At 45.4% G+C, this 7,500-nt stretch overlaps 1 protein-coding gene across 1 annotated transcript in view; it reads left to right on the top strand.

The window, feature by feature from the left end:
• jmjd8 (jumonji domain containing 8) overlaps positions 1–7,500 on the top strand; it is a 417,822-nt gene that overhangs the window by 263,766 nt on the left and 146,556 nt on the right. The window lies entirely within an intron of this gene.

Genomic DNA, 7,500 nt, shown 5'->3' with positions numbered 1-7,500 from the left:
ACATCTCTACTGACTGAGTCTCATCCCCCTCACCCTCCTCTCTCTCTCTCTCTCTCTCTCTCTCTCTCTCTGTGTCTCTCCCCTTTACTCCCTCCCTCCCTCACTCCCTCCCTCACTCTCTCTCTCTTTCTTTCTCTCCAGCTTTCCCTATGATGTTTCCATGCACTGACACTGGAGACTCCTTCCACACATGATAAATAAATGTCTCCTGACAGAAAATCAGTATAAATGGGTTGTTCTGTAGGACAGAGAGAGGAGAGAGAGAGAGAGAGAGAGAGAGAATATAAAGGGTGAGAAGAGAGAGGTGAAAAAGAGCATCTATAAAGGTTATTAAATCAGAACAGGACAGAGAAAGATCGTGAAAGTGAAAGCGAAGAAAAATAATGTGACAGGAAAAGGAAAGAGACAAACTCAACTGTGGACATTCTTTCCTGAAACTTTCCAGGAAATAACTTATTTAAATAAAACTACATATTTTTATTTGAACAAAAGTGATAAAGTGAATTATAAATGTACCTGCTGATGCAAGCACAGGTGAAGTAGCTGTAATACACACTGTGTTACATGGTTACAAGACATGGAAGTGTAACTGAGGACACAGCCCTCATCAGGGGATCAGCATTGACAAGGACATAGTCATACACACTGATACACACTGATACATGTGGGGACACACACTGATATACGCGGGGACACACACTGATACACGCAGGGACACACACTGATTCACACAGGGACACACACTGATACATGCAGGGACACACACTGATGCATGCAGGGACATACACTGATACATGCATGGACACACTGATACACACGGGGACACACACTGATACACTGACACACACGGACACAGACACACACACCGACATGCACAAGGACATGGACACAGACACACACACACTGATACACACAGACACACACACTGACATGGACACGGGGACACACACTGATACACTGACAAACACTGACATGGACACAGACACACCCACACTGATATGGACACAGACACACACACACTGACATGGACACAGACACACACTGACATGGACACAGACACACACACTGACATGGACACAGACACACACTGACATGGACACAGACACACACACTGACATGGACACAGACACACTGACATGGACACAGACACACACACTGACATGGACACAGACACACAGACATGGACACAGACACACACACTGACATGGACACAGACACACACACTGACATGGACACAGACACACTGACATGGACACAGACACACTGACATGGACACAGACACACACACTGACATGGACACAGACACACTGACATGGACACAGACACACACACTGACATGGACACAGACACACACTGACCTGGACATGGACACATATTTCTATAGAACTTTGCTCATCACAGCGACACTGCGACTCTTCACTATCAGGTGTTTATGTTTTTATCTCATCAGACATGGACACAGACACACACACTGACATGGACAAAGACACACACACTGACATGGACACAGACACACACTGACATGGACACAGACACACTGACATGGACACAGACACACTGACATGGACACAGACACACACACTGACATGGACACAGACACACACACTGACATGGACACAGACACACTGACATGGACACAGACACACACTGACCTGGACATGGACACATATTTCTATAGAACTTTGCTCATCACAGTGACACTGCGACTCTTCACTATCAGGTGTTTATGTTTTTATCTCATCAGACTGTGTCTGGTTTTAGAAATCCATCCTGGACTTCAGTTAGAGACGATTAAGTTCATCAGAATGGAGCTGCATGTCTAACAATGACAACGTGTCTGATCTCAGGAACAGGATGGTTTATAACGGATAAAGTTTGACCTTGTTTCTTCAAGCAAAGGCTAAAAAAAGAAGAAGAAAAATCTGTCTCTCTTTTCTAATGCCTGAACTTTTTGGGTCAGTTTCAGGTTTGGATTTCAGGTTAATGTAAGTGGTGCTGAATTTAACCCAACATCATCCCTCATCCTTCTGTAAGGTCTGGACTCATCAGTACAATAACACAAAGCTTTAAATCGAAAGCTGTGTCGTTTTGTATTTACTAAAGATTACAGATGAATAGAATTTACACAAAGAAAGCTACACTAAATGAAGCTGATGCCGGTGTGTGTTTTCTCTCAGCACTCAGGAACATCAGCAGCTCCATGTGCCACAGAGTGTTGTTCAGATTAATGGCTACAATACGAAGGTTTTTCTCTTTAATGTCTTCTAAATACATTTTTCCCAGCTCTAGTGTGTAGCCTGTATATTTCCCGCCGATCTACAGCGCAGTTGAGACGCCACAGCATGTGGATGTGGATTTTTTTTTCCAGAATGAGGATTTTACAGCTTGCTTCAGGCCTCTTGCACTATTTCCCCTCTTCCGATCTGACAGTATATTAAAAGTAATTGGACATATTCTCCATTTCATTTAAACTCCGCTCGTAAGCGTGATGTAGTGCACTCCGCCGAGGGGGTTTGGGTAATTTCGGCAGATCTGAAGCCGACGCGTTCGACAGAAAAAAAACAAAAAAAATGAGCCGTTTTTAAATGTCTGGATCAACTGGAGGCGAGTTTCACAAGACAGAAAATGTGTGTATTATGGAAATGAGGATCATCTCAAGGAGACCATCATGCACCAAGCACAAAGAAACACACCTTCAGCAAGTCTCCAGGATTCACATCAACCTGGGAAAGAGTGTGTAAGTCTTCTGAGGAGCTCCTAAATAATTCAGGACCTGTCACCCGGTCAGGAAGAAGTGGATCAACATCTGTTTTCTCTCTCCGTGAAAAATCCTGACAGCTCCACATTCACTGCAAATCCTTCATGTGTCCAATACAGGACTGATGAGATTCTACACGAGTCTAGATGAAGCACCTTATGGGAATGAACCCAGTCTCATCTTTGTGGTACAGTTCATATTTATTTCCTGTTGTGGTGTACACATTTGGAGATACATGAAAGACCTTCAACCAGACGCAGAAGACTCTACTACCATATGAGTATATAATGTATTATCACCTCTTTCAGGCCCTGTGGTGGAGGTGCTGGAAATGGAGATGGTGGAAGATACAGTGGAGGTGGTGGAGGATATGGAGGTGGTGGAAATATTGGAGAAGGTGTTGGTGGTGGTGAATATGGTGGAGGATATGGAGGTGGTGGAGCAGGTGCTGGTGGTGGTGGTGGTGGAGCAGGTGTTAGTGGTGGTGGGGCAGGTGGTGGTGGTGGAGCAGGTGTTGGTGGCGTTGGTGGTGGTGGTGGTGGAGCAGGTGTTGGTGGCATTGGTGGTGTTGGTGGTGGTGGAGCAGGTGTTGGTGGTGGTGAATATGGTGGAGGTGGAGTATATGTAGGTGGTGGAGCAGGTGGTGGTGGTGGTGGTGGTGGTGGAGCAGGTGTTGGTGGTGTTGGTGGTGAAGCAGGTGTTGGCAGTGGTGGAGCAGGTGTTGGTGGTGGTGGAGCAGGTGGTGGCGGTGGTGGAGCAGGTTTTGGTGGTGGTGGTGGTGGTGGAGCAGGTGTTGGTGGTGTTGGCGGTGGTGGAGCAGGTGGTGGTGGTGGTGGAGCAGGTGTTGGTGGTGTTGGAGGTGGTGGAGCAGGTGTTGGTGATGTTGGTGGTGGAGCAGGTGTTGGTGGTGGTGGTGGTGGTGGTGGAGCAGGTGTTGATGGTGGTGGTGGAGCAGGTGTTGATGGTGGTGGTGGTGGTGGTGGTGGTGGAGCGGGTGTTGGTGGTGGTGAATATGGTGCAGGTGGAAGACACTAACCAAAAAAACTAACCAGGATAAAGCAGGTAATTAAAGATGAGTTCATATTATTTCATAACACTTCATATGACTGTCTGAAGCCTGAAGCACACAGTTGTACAGAACGTCTCTGTGTGTGTGTAGATTTATAATTACACTGGCACTAAGAGTCCAAACCCTGCTCCATCATTATAATGTCCCTGTGCACAAAGCAGCTCCATGAAGACATGGTGTGGAGGTGAAGGTTGGAGTAAAGAACTCGAGTGTCCTGCACTGAGCCCTGACTCTGACTCACTGCTGGAAGTGTGTTGATTAATCTAACGAGTCGATGGAAAAGCAGGACAGAACATTAGAAGAGCCTCTGAAGAGCATCTTGAACTTTACCGACAGCTTTCTTAGGGCTGATTTGTGTTTCCTGTATGATTAGTGTTCATTTCCTGTTGTGTTGCTTTATGAAGCGTGACATGCGTCATTAAGAGTTCAACATTTCACACTTATTTTTTATATTCTTTATATTTACACCACATTGCTGTTGAGGTCTAGACTCTGATTGGTCATCAGGTGTTGATGAATTCTCTCTAACAGAGGCAGGTTTTTATTAATGTACTCAGTTTGATAGCTAATCGTTTCTATAGCAACAGTGAGGTTCCCAGTAAGATGGTGAACGTGTATCAGTCGACCAATGACTGCTTCTAGCTGCTATAACCTAAGTGCTAACAGGAAGTGGCTCATTTCTCTGACATTCCACAACATTACATGATCCTGTGATGATATGTACGATGTGTTTAATTAAGAGATAAAACCTGCTGTGGCGACACATGGGTTGTCCTGGAAAATCATCATCATTTTGGTGGTAACGGTAACTCAGGTTCCTCACGTTCCTCACGTCAGCACATGGATTGTTATTTGACTAGAACAACACAACACACCGTGTTAATTATGTGTTGAGTTTGAGGTTGTAGTTCTGGGTCCTGGTGGTGAAGGTTCAGTTAGAGGAACGTTCCTCACTGATCTGTGGCCTTCCTGATACACGGCTTTTCTTAGACGTTAAAACATCAGTGATGCCTGTAAAGATGGACGGAAGGTGGAGCGCTCGTAATGACATGTCTGACTTTCTCTCACTCTCTAACATCAGTCGATCTTCTCCTCCCCTTCATCTCTTTAAACGTTCCGCTGTGTACCTTTCACTCTCTTCACAGCCATTTATCAAATAGGTCTTTCTTTAATAAGTCCAATTAGGTGTGAAGGCCTTGTCTCACACCTCTCGCTGGACATCTGATTGAACAGCGGCATGGATGAGTGGAGAGAGTGAATTAGAAGGATGGATAAGTGCAGCGCTGTAGTTTCCATCATTTTTCTCAGTGCTTCATCTTTTTTGTTGTCGGAGTGGATTTTACGCTGACTCAGTCTGGCTCAATCTATCAGCGCGTGTATGTGTGTGTGTGTGTGTGTGTGTGTGTGTGTGTGTGTGTGTGTGTGTGTGATGCCATCAATCCCTGAGCGTTACACAGTGGTTCTGAAACATCAGAATGGCTCAGCAGGTAAATATGAGGCCTGTCAACTAACACAAGTAAACAATCACAACAAAGAGGGATTACACACAGGAGAAAGAGAGAATGTAGGATACACCATCAAATATCACACCATCTATCAATCCCCCTTCTCTCTCTCTCTCTCTCTCTCTATACAAACCAATTAAATCCTAAACTGTGGTGACTCTAGAACTTCACACATCCAGACGGTGCCCGTGGCATCTTCAGAGGTTCATAGACTCCAAAACAGGAACAATTTGTGAAGAAAAGCGATGCTTCAGACATTCGAGTCCCTTCTCTGACTTCTGCTCAGTTTATTTAGCACTCGTGAGTTCAGAAGATGTGAAAGACGTCTGCAGCAACGTCAGGGATAGATCTCACTGTGCAAGCTGCAGCTCAGACACCGGTCTCACACACACACACACACACACACACCCCACTGCTCATGATGGAATCCATTCTGCCACAGTGCCAGGATTTTATTTGCATTATATTGAGCTCTCAATGACAACAGGAATAAGTGTGGGAGGAGTTCAGGAGTGTTAGAGAGCAGCAGGGCCAAACTAGCATTAAAGATAATAGCATTTTCTCCCAGCATGCTCTTGTGCAGTCGACTGTAGAAACGGCATTATCAAGTCGGACATCTTTGCAGACTGATAAAATACATTGGGTTGTATTGTTTAACCTCCTGCTCCGCTGATCTTTCCACCACCGGACGAGTTGACGTCCTCTCAGTGGAGTCTCAGGTAGGCGCAACTCCAGGACGAATTAGTTTTCAACCTCATGAGTGTGTTTATGGAAACTAAAGAAAAAGTGCTTGAGCGCTGACACGAGGAAGGGAAAGAGCTTTGATCTCCATCTCTGAACTTCTAACAGATTAATTATGAACCACTGAAAAACTCTAACAGTGAAGAGGAGGAGACATGGTGACTACAGGAGCTTTTGTTTTGCTACGAAAAACATTTTGTTTTTTTCATAAAACATCTTCCAATGTTTAATAATGTATAAAGGCGATAATGTATTACATACAGAGACCCACTTTCCATATTTAGGTTCTCATTTGAATCGTTTGAATCGTTTGAATGGTTTGACCAGATAATAATTTGTTCAGATTTGTTAAGCATCATGTGTTCATGACATCATGTGATCTTTCCATTGGTCCTTTGTTCTATTTCTGTATTTGTGCTACATTTTTCCATTAGATTTATGTCCTAGTTATCAGAAATGTTATTAAAATTTTATACGGATATTTATTTGACATGTTGTTTTTATACATAAAATTGGTTGCACAATTCCATTGGACTCCAAACTTTTGTAGAAAGGATATTATTTACATTGACATTATTTACTGTCCAGTGTCACCCAGATGATCCTGGTTCCTCTAAAGGTTCCTTCCTCAGATCATCTCAGGGAGTTTTTCCTCAAAACCGGGATAAATATTAACTTCTTTTTTAATCTGTAGGAGTGGGTGGGAGTGACCAAACCAGAGTAGTGGGAGTGGCCAAACTTTCTGTAGGAGTGGGTGGAAGTGACCAAACCAGAGTAGTGGGAGTGACCAAACCAGAGTAGTGGGAGTGGCCAAACTTTCTGTAGGAGTGGGTGGAAGTGACCAAACCGGAATAGTGGGAGTGGTCAAACTTTCTGTAGGAGTGGGTGGGAGTGACCAAACCGGAGTGGTGGGAGTGGTCAAACTTTCTGTTGGAGTGGGTGGGAGTGGCCAAACGGGAGTGGTGGGAGTGGCCAATCTTTCTGTAGGAGTGGGTGGGAGTGGCCAAACTTTCTGTAGGAGTGGGTGGGAGTGACCAAACCGGAGTGGTGGGAGTGGTCAAACTTTCTGTTGGAGTGGGTGGGAGTGGCCAAACGGGAGTGGTGGGAGTGGCCAATCTTTCTGTAGGAGTGGGTGGGAGTGGCCAAACTTTCTGTAGGAGTGGGTGGGAGTGGCCAACCGGGAGTGATGGGAGTGGTCAAACTTTCTGTTGGAGTGGGTAGGAGTGGCCAAACAGGAGTGGTGGGAGTGGCCAATCTTTCTGTAGGAGTGGGTGGGAGTGGCCAAACTTTCTGTAGGAGTGGGTGGGAGTGGCCAACCGGGAGTGGCCAACCGGGAGTGGTGGGAGTGGTCAAACTTTCTGTTGGAGTGGGTAGGAGTGGCCAAACGGGAGTGGTGGGAGTGGCCAATCGTTCTGTAGGAGTGGGTG

Source organism: Tachysurus vachellii, chromosome 3 (genome assembly GCF_030014155.1).
Source record: "Tachysurus vachellii isolate PV-2020 chromosome 3, HZAU_Pvac_v1, whole genome shotgun sequence".
NCBI classification, from domain to species: Eukaryota; Metazoa; Chordata; class Actinopteri; order Siluriformes; family Bagridae; genus Tachysurus; species Tachysurus vachellii.
Note: the sequence above shows the minus strand (reverse complement) of the source record. Positions and strands in the feature narration are given on the sequence as shown.